Source organism: Xenopus laevis, chromosome 7S, assembly GCF_017654675.1.
Source record: "Xenopus laevis strain J_2021 chromosome 7S, Xenopus_laevis_v10.1, whole genome shotgun sequence".
NCBI lineage: Eukaryota > Metazoa > Chordata > Amphibia > Anura > Pipidae > Xenopus > Xenopus laevis.
Window position 1 is genome coordinate 25,810,256 of NC_054384.1, and position 18,464 is coordinate 25,828,719.

At 39.9% G+C, this 18,464-nt stretch overlaps 1 protein-coding gene across 2 annotated transcripts in view; it reads left to right on the forward strand.

The window, feature by feature from the left end:
* Nucleotides 1-18,464, forward strand: part of entpd1.S (ectonucleoside triphosphate diphosphohydrolase 1 S homeolog) — a 70,664-nt gene that overhangs the window by 35,034 nt on the left and 17,166 nt on the right. The window lies entirely within an intron of this gene.

The following is an 18,464-nucleotide window of genomic DNA, read 5'->3' on the forward strand; positions in this document are numbered from 1 at the left end:
ACCCTCTAATTTGTAATGAAAACCACATTGATGACCTAAACCATTAACAAGTTCCATGTGTTTATAAGGCTGCAGAGGCATTTGCTAATCCCTGAATTTGTGTTTGGATGCTACTGGAGGTAAAGTTGCTATACCGTGTTAACCAGTTAAAATGTTACAGTCCAACCCATTTGAAATAAAAAATAACAAAAGTGGTATAAAGGTGATACTTTTATTGGCCAACTAATATATTCATAACAAGCTTTCAGAACAAAGGTACTAAAATGTTCTTTAAGCTTACTATGATTATATTAGTTTGTCAATAAAGGTATCATCTTTATACCACTTTTGTTATTTTTTATTTCAAACGGGTTGCTCTGTAACAATGCTACTGGAGTGAGATGGATTGCAGTGGCAATAAAACCAAGATTTAAGAGTGCATGTAGCAATAGTGTACTTTCTCAAGCGTTCACAACTGTGCTTATTAAAGGGGAAATATGCCCCTTTCACACAAACAAAGCCCTGCATATTTGGTTTATGTATTCTAGAGGTGTCTGTGACTTTTAGAATGTTTGGCATTAGTGATGGGCGAATCTGTCTTATTTCGCTTTGCCACGAATTTCGTGAATTTCCCTTAAAATTCACGAAACTGGCGAAAAATTCACAAAACGCCAATTTTGAACCGTCGCTGAAAAACTTTGACGCCGGCATCAGAACCGTCACCGGTGGCAAAATGTTTTTGACGCTGCAAATTTGCAGTGAATTTGCACCTGCCGAATAAATTCACCCATCACTATTTAGCATGTCTCATTAGAGGCATTGGCCTTTAGTAAGCACCCTTGTTTATATGCACTAAAATCTACAAATCACAACTGTATATTACAAGTTGACTAAAAGAGCAGCTTTAAAATTCTGCCCCATTTCCATTGTGTTAAACCTGGACTTGGGCACATTGAAACACTAAGGGGCACATTTACTAAGGGTCGAATATCGAGGTTTAATTAACCCTCGAATTCGACCCTCGAAGTAAAATCCTTCGAGTTTGAATATCGAAGTCGAAGGATTTACCGCAAATACTACGAATGATCGATTGTAGGAAAAATCCATCGATAGAAGGATTTTCCTAAAACCCTTAGAAAAGTAATGGGGAATGTCCCCATAGGCTAACATTGTAGCTCGGTAGGTTTAAACTACCCAAGTATGTAGTCTAAGTTTTTTTTAAAGAGACAGTACTTCGACTATCGAATGGTCGAATAGTCAAACCTTTTTAGTTGAATCGTTCGAATCGAAGTTGAAGTAGTAGTCAAAGGTCGTAGTAGCCTATTCGATGGTCGAAGTACCCAAACTTCAAAATTCTAAGTGTTTTTTATTTCGAATCCTTCAATCGAGCTTAGTAAATGTGCCCCTATCATTCTTCTCATGACTGATAAAAACAACCATGGCAAAGGTCCCAAACATTACAAAAACAGTTACCGTCGGTGCCACATCATCTTTTATTGAGCACACCTCATCAGCAAGAAAGCCATCATTTCATGATGATATATTAAACACAGCTTCATTTTCCCGTTTTTTTGTATTCCATTGTATAGAACCAAATGTGTCATACATTTTTGAGGTTTGTTAGATACTGTGCTTGGAGCTGATTAGGTTTCTTTCTAGACAAAAAAGAAAATGAATCACGATGACCTCAGTGGAAATTTCTGCAGCGTTTCAATACAATGCCTTATAGTTGCAGCCTGGCTTAGCCATAGATGCTCAGGAGAGCTTGATATATCAGCAGCACGCAGAAAAAAAACAAGATAACAGTCAGAAGGTCATGGATAAAATTCATGGTCCTTGAGTTTCTAACAAGGATTGCATGAATTTTAACAAATACATTTTCATTAATGATTTATAGCTCAGTCATCATGTATGTGTTAGTGGTAGTGAAGATGGGAATAGTCCATAGAGGGGACTGGCAGAGTGTCTAGTGATACACTGTCCTATCATTAACCCTTGTGTCTTGGTCACATTTATTTGCTTAACTTGTTTACTGTTCCTGTAGAAGGGAACCCCCACTAGGGGTCCTTTACTACATGGAAAGCAAAAAAATGTGTGCAGACTACCATTTTTTGTTGTTGCTTTTTTACCCTGGCTAAAGTGCTGCAGGTTCTTTTCTAAGCAGAAAGGCCACACCCATGAATACAGTGCTGCTGGTATCATCATCAGTGCTGTATTCATTAGAGATTGGCAGGGGGCGGCACATAGGTGTCTCTCCCCCCCACACACACACATCCCTACCCATCCCCCTAAATTGAGTCATTTAGATGTGCAATTTAGGGACAAGCAGTGGTGACAGGTCTGGCTTGCGGCTACCAATGCTGTGCTTTGTGCACTTTGAGGCACATTTTTTTATTCAAAGTAAGGTAAAGAGCACAGCCAGACCCTGGACAAATATGTTCTCTGTAAAAGCACTAAGGGGCATTTTTTTGGGACCTTAGTGCCCTTGCACTTCTGTTCTAGGTATTTTTAAATTACCCCCTAATTAGTTACATGTAAGGACATGTTTGGGTGTTATTTGTTTTTAACTTGTGTCTGTTGTTCCTTAAATTCCATATGGCAACCCAAACCTTTTGCTTTACACTTGTAATTTCAAGGCTATAACACCAAATATTTAAAAAAAAAAAGGAAAATGTGAGTATCCCCAGAAATAATGAATCAATCAATTAATTAAAAAATTGAAAAATGTATTAGGACATAAGAGCAAGACCTAATGCGTTTCGTGCCTGCTGTTGCACTTACTCATACTCATTACTTACCTATGAGCAAGTGCCCCAGCAGGCACAATATGCATTAGGTCTTGCTCTTATGTCCTAATAAATTTTTCAATGTTTTAATTGATTGATTCATTATTTCTGGGGATACTCACATTTTCCTTTTTTGAAATGTTGACTTGGACCCACACCCTAGGACTGGGGTGAATTGTGAGTATATTCTCCATGATTAGCTTTAATATTTGATTTTGAACTATTAATTATTTTTGTAGTAGTACCTATACATTTACATATTTCTTTGGCACCAACATAAATGATATTATTATATAACCCCAAATAATCGTAATTCTTTGCATGGTGGGATACAATTAACCACAGGTTATATAAGATTTTAAAGGCCACTGAAGAATGTTTTTAATTTAAAACTGGGTTATTAATGTTCCATTTTGTTACAATTCAGAAGTAAACCTTGGCAGACATCTAAAGAAAAAAAACGCTTTATTGCGGTGCAGCCTTGTTGGACAGATGAGAAATATCGCACTTGGCACAAAACACTGGCAAATATTTGCAACTGCCTGAGTTTCTAAGAAACAGACTACGGAACATGTACAAGTGTTAGACATTCACTATTTGGGAGGCACATGACAGAGGTTCATCATACAGCCGCTATTCTCAACATTTACACATTGGGTGGGATTATGTTGGGCAAGACTAGGTGGATTGGTTGTACTGTTTCATACTGACTTTGCCCTATGCAAATACATCTGATCAGTCTGATAATGAATAACTATTTAGAGCGCCAGCAGGTTAATACGTTAAATCACAATCTGTGCTGACTTCCAAATACCAGGTGTGAACACTAATGTTATGTTTATTATAGTGCATTGCCCAGCTTGCGCCATGGATGCATTGGGTTGAAAATACCAGAGATGAGTGTGTTTATGTAAAAATTGCTGAATCTGGACATAACAGGGAAATAGAATTCAGTTTGAGTGGAGGAGGATGAATGAATAAAATATGTTGTATTTTTAAGGTGTTTATTCTGCATGACTGTTGCACTGTTTCTCCCTCAGAAGTTATAATGTGCACTGAAGGCCCATTGTGTTTTCTGGTCGCACAGTATGGGGTACATTGCTATGTACTATCGTAGGGGAGTAGGGGTTAAATAGTTCATGCCTGTGTGCCAGATGGGGGATGGTGGGTGCTGGTTTCTTCTGTATCTGTATCTATCTGTCATAAGCTGTGCATTTGTAATATACTCAATATCCTCTGTGCTGAAAAAGTTGCATGCAGCTGGTACACTTTAAAGTGTTGGCACCTTTACATGTCAAGCACATTTCCGTTTGTTGCATAAACCATTGAACAGGATACCAGTGATGTACTTTTGCTTCATTTACTTTTCATTTTTTAACAATATTTTCATTTTAAAGCACGGTGGTGAGTCTGTCGGTTAAACCTGCCAGCCGGAATTCTCAAAAACGGACTTTCTGGCAGTTGCTGGATTGTACTGTAACATCCCTTGTTAGCTGTAGAGATGTGGCAGATGCTGTGAGTCATCAGCAAGGCACTGGTTAATACTGCTGTGTGTATTGTTTTGGACAGAACTGACTTTTGCTTTTAAACTCCTGAAAAAAAATGAAATCAGACACAAATTAAGAACATGCTGTCTGTACTGTATAACAGCGGTGACAGATGCTTCCTGTTAAGGTTAATAAATGAAGTAAGCAGCTTTCTTATCACTTAAAGTAAGTTCCTTTTTTATTGTGAACAAAGACTGAGGTTATTGGGTTAATTGGAATACTTGCAGGGTGTGGGGTTTTGATAAGTTGTCTCTTCTTGGTGGTCTATTGGTTTGAGGAATTTTGAGTATGTTGGTCAGGGTTTCCTTACTATGGGGCATTAAAGGGATTCTGTCTTGATTTTTATGATGTAGTTTTTATTTCTAAATGACATTGTTTATACTGCAAATAATTCACTCTACAATATAAAATGTAATTCCTGAACAAGTAAGTGTATTTCTTTCAAGTTGTAATATTGGTGTGTAGGCGCCATCTCAGGTCATTTTGCCTGGTAATGTGCGTTCAGAAAGAGCCAGCACTTTAGGATGGAACTGCTTTCTGGCAGGCTGTTGTTTCTCCTACTCAATGTAACTGAATGTGACGCAGTGGGACCTGGCCTTTTCTTCTTAGATCTACCAGGGAGCTATCTAGTGTAAGGGAACTGTTATCTGGTTCACATTGTTCTGTTGTTAGGCTGCTGAGGGGGAGGGAGGGGAGGGGTGATATCACTCCAACTTGCAGCACAGCAGTAAAGAGTGACTGAAGTTTATCAGAGCACAAGTCACATGACTGGGGGCAGCTGGGAAATTGACAATATGTCTAGCCCCATGTCAGATTTCAAAATTAAAGATAAAAAGATCTGTTTGCTCTTTTGAGAAACGGATTTCAGTGCAGAATTCTGCTGGAGCAGCGCTATTAACTGACGCGTTTTGAAAAAAAACAATTTCCCATGGCAGTATCCCTTTAATAACACATGCTTAATCTTAGAGAGCAAGCTTGGTCAGACGTCTCCATGACTGCAGTGTTTTGTTATTGAATTCAAAATAACGGTGTCCTTACACGGTGCCTTGTTATTTATGTGCCCAACTTTGTTCCATCTTTCAATATTTTCCTGTTAGAGCTATATATTATGCTAATTTGAAAAATTCAGAAGTACATTAATTCAGCTTTATTTTTTGTCTGTCTTCATAACTGTGGAGCAACCAGCACCGTTCCTGTATATATTGCCGCCTGAGACGGCTCCAGTTACGCCGCCCCCAGCCCGAATCCATTTCCAGGGGAGGCAGCAACACTAGTGCGGAGAGCGCAATTGCGCTCTCTTGCCCTAGTAAAGCTGAAATTCCGATTTAAAAAACGGAAATTCGGCTCTTAAAGGCACCAGGAGCCTCTTGCAGCCCCTGGAAACCTAGCTGGTGATGCCGCCTGAGGCGAGCGCCTCAGCTCGCCTCATTGGCGGTTTGCCCCTGGGAGCAACCAGCTAATGAAGGTTTCCTTTTTAATAGACCCAATTCTTGTAATATAACTATTGGTTCATGGGTCACTCTGGAGAAAATCGACTAGAACTTGTAAAACAAGGTAACGATGTAGAAACATAGTAAACAAAAGTCTGGAACACTGTCAAAGTCTGGAAGTCTTCATCACAGGGAATTAAATGAGCTAAGCTCTGTGATACAGTATGTTTAATTTTTCAGAATTCATTGAGGGCTAACATGGTGCTGAGTGACTGGAGAATTGCTAATGTGGTGCCGCTATTCAGAAAGGGAACCAACTCTAATTCTTGAAAATTATAGGCCTGTTACTCCGACATCAGTGCTAGGAAAACTTTTACAAGGGGTAATAATGGATACTGACTACGGTACATTGCAAATCAAAATACTATAAGTTTGTGTCAGCATGGTTTTATGTGTAACGAATCTTGCCAGATGAATTTAACTGTCTTTTATGAGAAGGTGAGCAGGAACCTTAACTCTGGGATGGCAGTGGATGTAATATACTTAGACTTTGCTAAATCTTTTGATACAGTAAAACACAGAAGGTTATAAGAATACTGACCATGAACATTGTATTTGTACTTGGATTGAGAACTTGCTAAAAGATAAACTACAAAGAGTGGTGGTAAATGGAACATTTTCTTATTGGACCTTTCTTATTGAACATTGGACATTATTGAACATTTCTTATTTCTTATTGTTAGTGGAATAACGCAAGGCTCTGTCCTTGGCTTTTTAACTTGTTTATTAATGACCTGGAGGTGGGTATTGAATGTCCTGTTTCTGTTTTGGCTGATATTAAATTGTGCAGAACTATAGGTTCCATGCAAGCAGTTGCCACTTTGCAAACTGGGCAGCAAACTGGAAAATGAGGTTCAATGTTGATAAATGCAAGGTTATGCACTTTGGCAAAAATAATATAAATGCAAGTTATACACTTAATGGGAGTGTTTTGGGAGTTTCTTTAATTGAGAAGGATCTAGGGGATTATGTAGATAACAAGTTGTCTAATTCAAGGCAGTTTCATTCTGTGGCTACTACAGCAAATAAGGTCCTGTCGTATAAAAAAAGGACATTAAGGGCTCTTACACATGAGCGTTCTGACCTGCGCTCCCCTGCGTTCCGTTTTTTGGCGTTCAGCCGCAGGGGAGCGCAGGAATAGACGCAAGTCATTATTTGAAATGGGGCTGTACTCACTCAGGCGCGTGTAGGCGCCGAACGCAGGAAAAATGCAGCATGTTGCGTCTGAACCTGCGTTCGGCGCCTACACGCGCCTGAGTGAGTACAGCCCCATTTCAAATAATGACTTGCGTCTATTCCTGTGCTCCCCTGCGGCTGAACGCCAAAAAACGGAACGCAGGGGAGCGCAGGTCAGAACGCTCATGTGTAAGAGCCCTAAGTCAAGGGATGAAAACATAATTCTGCCTCTTTATAGGTCCCTGGTAAGGCCTCATCTGGAGTATGCAGTGCAGTTTTGGACTCCAGTCCTTAAGAGGGATATAAATGAGCTGGAGAGAGTGCAGAGACTAAAGGTGGCCATACACGGGCCGATAAAAGCTGCCGACAGACCGTGTCGGCAGCTTATTGGCCCGTGTATGGGGGCCCCCGACGGGCTTCCCCGATCGAGATCTGGCCGAAAGTCGGCCAGATCTGGATCGGATGGGATTAAAAATCCCGTCGGATCGCGGCCGCATCTGTTCGTTGATGCGGTCCCGCGATCCGACCGCCCGTTTGGTGAACGCTAGGATCCGATCGTTGGGCCCTAGGGCCCACGATCGGATCAGCCCGATATTGCCCACCTCAAGGTGGGCATATCGGAGGGAGATCCGCTCGTTTGGCGACATCGCCAAACGAGCGGATCTATCCGTGTATGGCCACCTTTAGTGCAACTAAATTGGTTAGAGGGATGGAAGACTTAAATTATGAGGGTAGACTGTCAAGGTTGGGGTTGTTTTCTCTGTAAAACAGTAGCTTTCGAGTAAACATAATTACTCTTTACATTAGAGGGCATTATAGACAGATATCAGGGTTTTTTCCTATAAAAACAATCAAAGCACCAGCCAATACTTTTACATTAGAGAAATTGAACTTTCATTTGAAACAACCTAGGTGGTTTTTGACAGTGAGGACAGTGAGGTTGTGCCCTGCCGGATGATGTTAAGATGGCAGAGTGGTTTGGATGATTTTTGGAGAAGCATAATATAAATAAATATAAATAGTATATTTATAGTGTATATATGTGAGTGTATATATGTAGGTTGGTATCAGTGTGTGTATATATGTGCTCTGTGGTTCTTTGGGTGGGGTTGAACTTGAAGACCTTTGATCTATTTTTTCAACCCAATTTAACTAAGTAACTAGTAACTATGAGTATTTTCTGCCAAGTTAACCTCAAATTATGTCTTTGCTGACACCAAACTAGCCTTAGATATCTTCCTGAATCCATTGTAATGTGTGTCTGGGTGGCAATATAGTGAGTAGATTTTAATGGCACTTTAGTGAGATATAGGCCAACTGCATAATTATACAATTTTTCAAAGTGGTCCCATTTACGATGTGTCATATCTCTCCTACTATATACAACTGTTTTCACAATAAACCACTCACTGATAAAGAAATTGACAACAATTTTATCTTTGTTTGCGACTATTCTGTTGCTTGCCTAGTAAATTATGCAAAATAGCTAATGTGTGCAGATACAATTATAAGTGATAATATATAAATACTAATAATATATGTGTGAGCCAGAAAATCCCCAGTGACAGAGGGCTTTGCTCTTTACAAAACCTGCTCTGACATCGTTATTGCTGTGTATCACTCTTTAGGAAATGTTCCATAGTAACTACAGGCAGTTAGTTGATGGAGGTGTTTATCAACATGAAACTGCAGTTGGGATATTTCCTTTTAACTGTTGTCCCACATGAGTGGCCATGGCTGGCAGTAGGACTGGGGGGGCGGGCCCACTGGGGCTGCCACGTCAGGGGCCAACACACACCCACCCTGGGCCCCCAACCTCTGTAAACCCTCCAGGGTACCTTGCACCAGCACTAACCCTCCTCCATCTGCCTCACCCCACCCCCAACCAGCGCGTACCTACAATCCATCTTACAGTCGGGGTAAGGGGCAAGGAGGGTTTTTTCCTGGTGTCCCGCTGGCCCAGTCTGACCCTGAAGGCTGGACTTTTGGGACAGATGTTACTCTACTTAAATGTCAAAAATGTGTAAGAATATCATTACATTGGATACTGCAACGTTAGCTGATTACATATACATAAGGCTGACATGAATAGGAGCAATTAGTGCCTCTCTAAGGAGCTGATTGGGCATTGTGCTTCTGTGAGCTCATTCACTTTATCCAAGGGTTCCATTCACAATTTTATTTTACGTGGGTTTCGGGGTTTGGCAAAAAGACGTCATCATTTAAATTCTGCAAATTGTCAACAGGTGTTCCTGCAACAATCCTTGTTTGTGCCACAAAACGAAGTCTACGTCTGAAAGCTTTATTGCCTCTCAGATGTTTGTTCATTGTTTTTATAAGTTTTAAGGTTTTATAAGTCCCCTTTTTTGTTGTGAGACAAATTATTTGGAGTTTGGGCACTTCTTAAATTACAACTGTTCAGAAACTAAAGAAGCACAAAAGTGGCGGAAAAACAGTTTCCTTGACTACTTTAATGTCATTTGTGCAGAGCTGCCAAATGACACAGCATCTTCAGCAGCTACAGAATGTGTAAAGGCTTCCATACAGATACTGAGTTCCAATTGCAGCCAGCTGGAGAGGTAATCACTATTCTTAAACTGACATATTTAAGCTGTGGCTTCTCTCCCTTCCACATCTGTAGCTGCTTAATCCCAACACCATTGAAAGCAGAAATTTGCTGTTGGATAGCACGACATATTCTTACTAACACCGGAAATGAGTAAGGGACACAACAAACCATCTGGTGCACAAAATAGTCTCTAAAAAATTAGTTTTATAAACAAATGTTGGATGGTGTGTTTTTATAAACAAATGTTGGATGGTGTGTTTTTTTCAGTTAATAGATCCCATACCTGTGAAACCAACTTTGTCCAGTCAACATGGCGAGTCAGGATTCTAGTTCTGAAAGCAGCCCAGTAAAGTGTTTGTGAAGTAGATTCATTGAATGTGCTTCTAGACAGTAGACTGCTGAAACTATAAAAGTCCAGGGATATATTAACACGTGCACCATTTCCAAATAAGGCTAGCAGTCTCCTCTGTGTTGTTTCTGTTTCATTAATCTGGTGAGAAGATTATCTAGTGTGCTAGCCAAAGGATTAAAAGGAAAAATGTACTTTTGCTCTTGAAGAAGCACAAGATGTTACCTCAGTGGCATTATATCATTATTTCAGGACTCAAACCTGTAGGGAAATTGCTCATCAGAAAGGGTATCACTGGGCCCCTACACACATAGGGGAAAATTCACTATGCGCCGAAGCGCCTAATGCTAGCGTTGGCCATTTTCGTTACTTCGCAAATTCACTAACGGACGCTGGCGTAACTTCGCTAGTGTAACTTCGCACCCTTACGCCTGGCGAATTTGCGCAACGGACGTAACTACGCAAATTCACTAACGCGCGCATTGTTCTGAACGCTACCTTTTACGCTAGACTTCCTTCGCCACCTCAGACCAGGCGAAGCGCAATAGAGTAGATAGGGATTTCTTCAAAAAAAGTTAAAAAATTTTCTAAGTCCCAAAAAACGCTGGCGTTTTTTCTATATTATGGGTGATAGGCTGAAAAAGATAGAAATTTTTTTTGGGGCTCCCCTCCTTCCCCCCTACATTTCCTAACTCATGGCACCTTAACTATACAGTGGGCACATGTGTAGGGCAAAATCAAAATTTTATTTGCTGTTTTGAAGGTTTCCCAGGCTTGTGTAGTGCTGCTACATATACCTCCATTGTAACTTGATTTTGGCGCCGTATGCAAATTAACCATCGCTAGTGTAACTTCGCTTCGCTTAGCGAATCAACGCTAGCGCAACTTCGCAACCTTGCGCTACCCCTGAGTGCAACTTCTGATTTTAGTGAATTTGCGAAGCACTGGCGAAACTACGCCTGGCGAAGTGCGGCGAAGTTACGCCTGGCGCAACTACGAATTTTAGTGAATGTCCCACATAGACCCACCATTAGTGGCTGAGTGTGCACCCACTGCTTTAAGTGTATTTATGAAACTTTATCTAAATACACATTTTTCTCCATATTTAGCCATTTCAAATAATCAAGTTCTTTTTTGGCACCATAAGAGCAAATCTACTTGGCAATGAGCCTAGCAAGGGAACGTTTAACATACTTTAATACGTAATAGTAGTCTAGTTACCAAAGAGATAAAGTGTTAGGGCAGAGACACACGTGGAGATTCAGGAAGATTAGTCGCCCGTCGACAAATCGCATCTTCTTCAGACGACTAATCTCCCCGAACTGCCTTTCCGTTGGCTACAATCAAAATCGCCGGTGGGATGGCACTCGGAGCGATCCATTTTCTGAAATCACCTGAAGTTTCCTCGTGAGGAGATTTTCGGGCGACTTCGGAAAACGAAGAACTCCGAGCGCCATCCGGCCGGCGATTAAGATTCTAGCCGGCGGGAAGGCAGTTCAGGTCGATTAGTTGCCCCAAGAAGAAGATGCGATTTGTCGCCGAGCAACTAAATCTCCCCAAATCTCAATGTGTGTCTCTGCCCTTAGGAGGAGTGGTTCTCTGAATCTCCTGATGCTCGTCTTTTGAGCCATCTTCCTATTTTTGGGAGATGGCCCAGAAGAGACCATTGCTGCCATATCTTGAGACTTCTAATGCATTTTCATATAAAAGCCATTGAGACAAAGTGTCACCTACCTATGTAAAGAAGTACCTGAAGGAGGATGCTTTGAGCTCAACAAGGAGTGGCTCGTGTTGGCCATACCTGCTTTATTATAGTTATACGGTGCTGTTAAAGGTTCCGTTCTCAGATCACACACACAAGAATTCCCTCAGAAAGAGGGGCTAATAGCTGCCTTACAGAGGATGGTCAATACTGCCTTAGAACTACTGCAGAAGGTTTCAGTTCTTTCCAACTCAGCAAGCCTGGAATTCCCTACATTGGGGGATCCCTGCTATTAAGAGATATATTTAGAAGTTATTTTCCTTAGATGACCTCTTAATTTTTCCTTTGGTTCAACTTGCCCGAGGACAATTATAGCCAACAGATCTGGCTTCGTTTTTAACCTCAAAAGTTTTTAAGTTTAATGCGTTCACATTGAAAGCTCCAAGCCAGTGACCCATTCTGTTGCTTATTATGTAAATGAAGCTGAAAGGAAAGAAAGGCCTTCAGCTGTGGAAACTGATCCTATCTTGGGCATTTCTCTCTCTTTCATTGCAGCGTTTGGCTAAGGAGAAATGTATCCAGATGGAAAGAATGTGCTTTGTGCGAGGCAGTGAATGGTGCAGATTGTTAATATGTATAAAGCAGTGCTGCAGGGAATTCCTTCTTTTAAAATGTGACATAATTCCACCGGAAAACAACGTATTACTTCCTCGCCTGCAATCAGAAAATACCAACTTCCTCGCTTCAAAGCCTGTTTTGCATTAAGAACTCAAACTGAATGGAGCTTTTCTCTCTCTAAAAACCCTTTAACAACTGGGGAACATGGAATCTTATGAACTTGGAGTCCTGTTTTCTTTGTAGTTACGTGTACACACAGCTTCGGGGAGCAACCAAGGCAGATTGTTTCTTTTATTAACTCATACAGTGCTCTCGATCTGTTATCTACCTGTCATTAGAAAGATACTAGATTCATAAAAACAGTGATGTTTAATTGAATTGATAAGATGCTATATAACTGATTACATATTTGTCTAAAGTATTAAAGTGTAAGGTCCTATAAAGTGAGGGAAAGAGCAAAGGTTAGTATGGGAGCAGGAACATGTAAAACTACATGTAGAGACAAGTGTAGAGGCCCGCATTGGTCAAGCTTTTATTTTGTGAGCCTGCACTAAAACCTAGTATTTTCCCTTCTCACTAGATCAGCAACCCACCTTCCTGCAGAAAACATTGCCAAAACGAGACGATCTTTCCCCCATATGCCACTAACGGGCATGGCTATATCGGGAGTAATCTGAACGTTCGGCCCTATGACCGAACGATCAGATTATGTTGAGAGCGCAATGGGCTCTCCACACACGGTCCGGAAATTGTACGAATCCTCGATTCGTACAATAGGATCTTTGCGTCTATGGCCACCTTATTAGGTTCAGATGAAAGGGAGAAGTAGTAGCTGTGGAGGTGGTACTGGGTCTACAGAATCATGCAGCAATCTCACGTCAGAGGCAAACAATTCAAAGACTTACTAAGGAATGTAATAAAAGTCGGTAACAGGAAAAATATTCGCAATGCGAAAAGTCATGCCTTTGTGCGAATTTAATATAGCTTTAGCCAACCTGGAAACTGTTCAGCGACCATGTGTTTGCGAATTTTATAGATTGCACCAGTGCGCAGTAAATGTAATAAAACTTCTTACTGAAAAAGTTATGTTTGCTCCAAAAGATTATTGGAGCAATGTAAAAAAAAGTCAGTAACGGAAAAACTATTCACACGAACAGCGAACAAATTCTGCTTTGCGTGAATTTAATATAGTTTTTGCGAACACGGAAACTGTTTAGCGACCACTTCCAACAGTGGAAGACCGTTTACGAATTTTACAATTCACAATCCGCAATTACAATTCGCAATGCAATAACAGTTTAAGGAACAATATTACATTGCGAGATGAGGATTTTTATTCTTATTGCTGCGAATTGTTATTACATTCCCCCGATTGACACCTTCAAGCAATGTGCAATTAAAATTCGCAATGCGCAATTACAATTTTCAGTGAGCAAATTTGCAATGCAATAAGAGTTTAAGGAAGAGTATTATATTGCAAAATGTGAATTTTTATTCTTATTTGCGCAAATGGTTTTGCTCTTTGTGACTTTTATTACCTTCTCCCATTACTTTTTTGTTACAGTATGGGCTTAATTCGATTGTTCCAGGATTTACTTTCACATCTGTTAGCCATCCCTAATATTTTTTTAAGTTTTTGAGACTGATCAGATGTTGAAATGTATTTCCTATGATAACAAAGTGCTTCTCATTCTGCTACTACTGTATTTTGTAAGCTACAGTTAATTAAATGCACTGACTTTGATATTTTTGGGTGCAGGGGCAATTAGCGATCCACCGTGTATTTGTTTTATCCACCAGGTTTGCACAATGAGTCACAAGGGTTCCAAGGGACACTTGGGGTCTAAACCTGGCAACGTTCTCACAGTTCCTGTTCCATCGAATGGGCTGCATAAATGAGTAACATGCAAAAAATATACATAATATACGATGGTGACAATTGTCTTCTAACTATGTGAATTATCTAATTGCTACCCTTCACCAATGAGTTACTGCTGTTTATCTTGGGCCTGCTCACGGGTAAAAAAGGTTGGGGATCCCTGCTCCAAATGATGAATTGTCATCCCATCATGTTGGACTACTATAAGTTTCTATAAGTTCTATGATGAATTGATGTTTCACAGCCCAAGGAGAGCAGGTCCATGGCTGGTTATGATAATCATCTGAAAGCAATAATGTCAAAAGACTGATACTGTAGAAATGTATGTGAGATATGAAACATTCAAGTGAAGCATCTCCCAGTAATATCAGGGCATACAAATGAGCTACAATTATATATATATATATATATACATCTTCATGAAAAAGGTAATCCATCCCATGTTATTTCAAAGAAACATCTGGTAGTGGTGGAACAGGTGTTGGTACTACTGAAGCTTCTAGCTTAGCCCCCTCTAACTGGTTGGCACATGAATAAGCTTGTCCAATTCAGATGGAGTCCTACCTGGACCCCTGGCAAAGACTCCAGGCAGGTCCGGACTGAGAATTAAAATAGGCCCTGGCATTTAAGGTATATAGAGGCCCAATCAGCCCACAAAGAGGCCCAAACAGCCCCACCAGCCCACTTAATACTGACTTTCTATGACACCTTATAGCAGCCCTTCTGGCATTTGCCAGAACCCACAGATTGCCAGTCCGTGCCTGACTCCAGGCATTGCGGGGTAACTATACTTACTATTATGCACTGAGTTAAATATAAGACAGGATTTCATCACCCCTGCCCTGACAGGTTTGAAGTAAAATAAGATGAAAAACAATTCAAGACAGATTAAAAGAATGTAAGCAAAAGAAGTGGGGTTTCAGTAATCCAAGCACTATTACAATAATGCAGATTAATGTAGTGGTACAAGATGTACTTTGTATGGTTGCTGCTGTCATTGTTATGATTAGATTAATATCTGTTGTTTGCTGCCTTGACTACAAATCCTCAGAGTCCATGTACATAATCATAACAAAGGTATTATGGATTCCAGGCACTGCCGAGCTATTCAGAGGTAGATCTCACATGTACAGGTTCATAGACAAATCAAAATGCAAAAGAGGGGGGTTGTGGGAGCACTCAAAGAGAAATAAAAAGTATATAAATACAATGGAAGAGCTACTGATTTGGCTAAATTAACTACAAGCATACAAAAAAGAGAGGGGATTGATCAATGCACAATGTCTGGTCCCCTGTCTCATAAGTAATCTAGTATCTATGGAAATACATTACAAAATCAGGGGTCTTTAGTTACAAAGTTACCAGGGGCCACAAAAAAAGCTCCTGATAACTCTAAGAGCTAAATATCCATTTTTTAAAGTAGAATTTTGTCTCTTCTAGTGCAAGAGAGCACAACTGCACTCTCTGCACTAGTGATGCATCACTAGGAGCTGCTTAGGTGCCAGAAATGTCAATACCGGTAACTAATGTGCATACTGATTTGGAAAGAGTCTGAGAAAGAATCCATGACACTTTCTGAATCACTAAAAAATATTTTCTGTATCTCAGTAGGCATGGTAATAATAGTACAGGTAGGAATGGTAATTCAGTAGTAATTTCCATTTAAAATAATCATAAATATAAAACTCTTTTTTATGTTACTGCTTGTTAAAGAAGAACAAGCGTTTATATATCAACCCCGTAGTGTTCACATTAGTCTATCCAAAAATGTGAAACCATTTCTAAAAATACCAAAAAGCTCCTGATTACAAGAAGCCTATTGATTTTATTAGAAGCAAATTTATTAGAAATTGTTTCTTTTTTTCAGTAATAGTAAAACAATACTTGATGGTAACAATCCTATTAGGTTTATCTAATGATCCCTTATCTGGAAAACCCCAGACCCCAAGCATTCCAGGTAATTGATACCATACCTGTAGTATCCAAGGCTCCATTGAATATGGTAGACACACCAAGGGGGTTATTTATCAAAGTCCGAATTTATCTAAATTTTTTTCAGACCAAATCCGCACAGGTTTTTTTTGCTTATTTATTAATACTCTTTCCGGAAAATTTTGTTTGCGTGAAACATTTTTTTTGGAATTTCCACCCGATTTTCAAATTTTTTTTGGATTTTTCATCAAAAACTCAGATTCTAATGCTTTTTGCCAGAAAACTTCGGGGTATTGCATAAAACCCAGTGCACATCAAAAAATCTCATGCAGAGAAATCATTGTAAGCCGACAGAAATCTTTTAACCTGTCTGATCGACTAAATGACCGATCGTCATAGTACGGAAAATGTCGGGACAATCCACACACGGTCCGAAAATTAAAGAAAACTTTGTTTTTTTCGTAAATCATTTGAAGGAAAGAAGGAACGCTTTAGATGCCCTTGTATTTGATATATTTAGACAAGGACAAGCTACAATCTATAGATATTCCTTATAGTGGCCTTTTCATAACTGGCCATAGAACTATATTCATCTACATTTTCCATCCATTGTATATAGCAGATAAAGGATGGGTGAACATAGGAGAATTGATAGCTAACATGCTTAAAAAATGAAATGCATACATATGAAAAATACAGAATGACAAGTGAATTAATGTTTTTCATTTTTTGGTCCTTTAAGTTTTAAGAAATGTTCTTTTTTTTCTCTCTGATTTAGTCATGATTATAACATGGCCTGCCAAAAACTCCAGGGTGATAAAATAAACAAGCCAAAAATAGGAATGAATCAAATGCATGAATACAATATATCTGATGATAGCTATACAAATCCCAATGTTTAGGATATAGCAATCTGGGTTTTCTCTATCACAAATTTTGTGTCAATCCTGATTAACTTTTTGCGTTCCTTTGAAATAAAAAAAAACAAACTATTTTGTCCATCTTGATAACACTTTTATTACCTCTTGAAGTCAAAGGGTTAGTTCACACGAGGAGATTCGGAGAGACTAAACGCCTCTTCTTCTGGGTGACAATCTCCCCGAACTGCCTCCTCGTGTCTTCCCATCCGCTATAATGAAAAGTCGCCTGCGCTAAAGCACACGCGGTGCTGCGTTTTCCAAAGCCGCCCGAAGTTTCCTTTAGCGCAGGCGACTTTTCAGTATATATAGAATGAAGAAAACTGGAGAGCCTTCCAAAGTAGATTAATGTAGTTTTTTTATTGAAACATTACATGTTTCGGATCTCAAGGATCCTTCCTCTGGTGCAAGTTTTGGACGGAAGGATCCTTGAGATCCGAAACATGTAGTGTTTCAATAAAAAAACTACATTAATCTACTTTGGAAGGCTCTCCAGTTTTCTTCATTCTATATGATACTGCTGTGGAGATGGCTACTCCATTAACCTGTTAATGAGCCTGAATGAAAACTTTGCTGGGAGGAACATCTAGGAAATCACTGACTTTTCATTATAGCGGATGGGAAGACACGAGGAGGAAGTTTGGGGAGATTGTCGCCCAGAAGAAGAGGTGATTAGTCGCCAGGCGACAAAATCTCCCCGAATCTTCTCGTGTGAACTAACCCTTACAGTGGTCAGAGAACAGCTCACTGTTTGCTGTATATGAGGATAAATATTAAACCTTTATTTATTAGGCCCGGATTTGTGGGGAGGTCACAGGCCCAGATTTGGGCCATGATTAGGAGCCACGTAACCCCAAATTGCACCTTTAAAGAAGTCAGGGAAGCCCTCCAACAGAAATATAGAATCATTTCAACATTTCTGCTAAAAGGAAAGTGAGTTTACTTTAGTAAACTTTCAGAATCTGCTAGTTGGATGCAAGTAGACTGCAGTGTACACTTGTTTCCTTGCCAAATGGAAGAACGCAATGTATGTTTCAATACCTACTCAATTGCATTGTGTTCCTTTTTCTTTTTAAAGAAAATTGAAAAGCCACCTTGTGTGATGGGTGTGGGGGCTGTGGAGGCATACAGTTTGGGTGGCCATCCTACATAAGTAGATAATGCAGGCTATTTTTTGCATCCTCATTATAACTATGCTGTGATGTATTTCTAAATTACAGGTAACTGTCTGTTTAAATGAAAACGCAAATAACCGTAATGCTGTGCATCCAAACCAAATTTAGTGGATTCAGTGGATGACACTACAAACTCTTGAGGTTTAGAGGCAGCTGTTTCAGAGTTGCTCATTCTTTTTTGCCTTGCAAGTCACACCAACACCAAGGTCCAGGAGTATGCACATTATTGCACTGATTACCACTGCTTCATGTCATCATTGCCTATACCTTTTGTAACTAACTAGTTCTGCCCTCACTTACCATCTCTTCCTTCTCTTATAACAGAAAATATGGCAACCCAACATT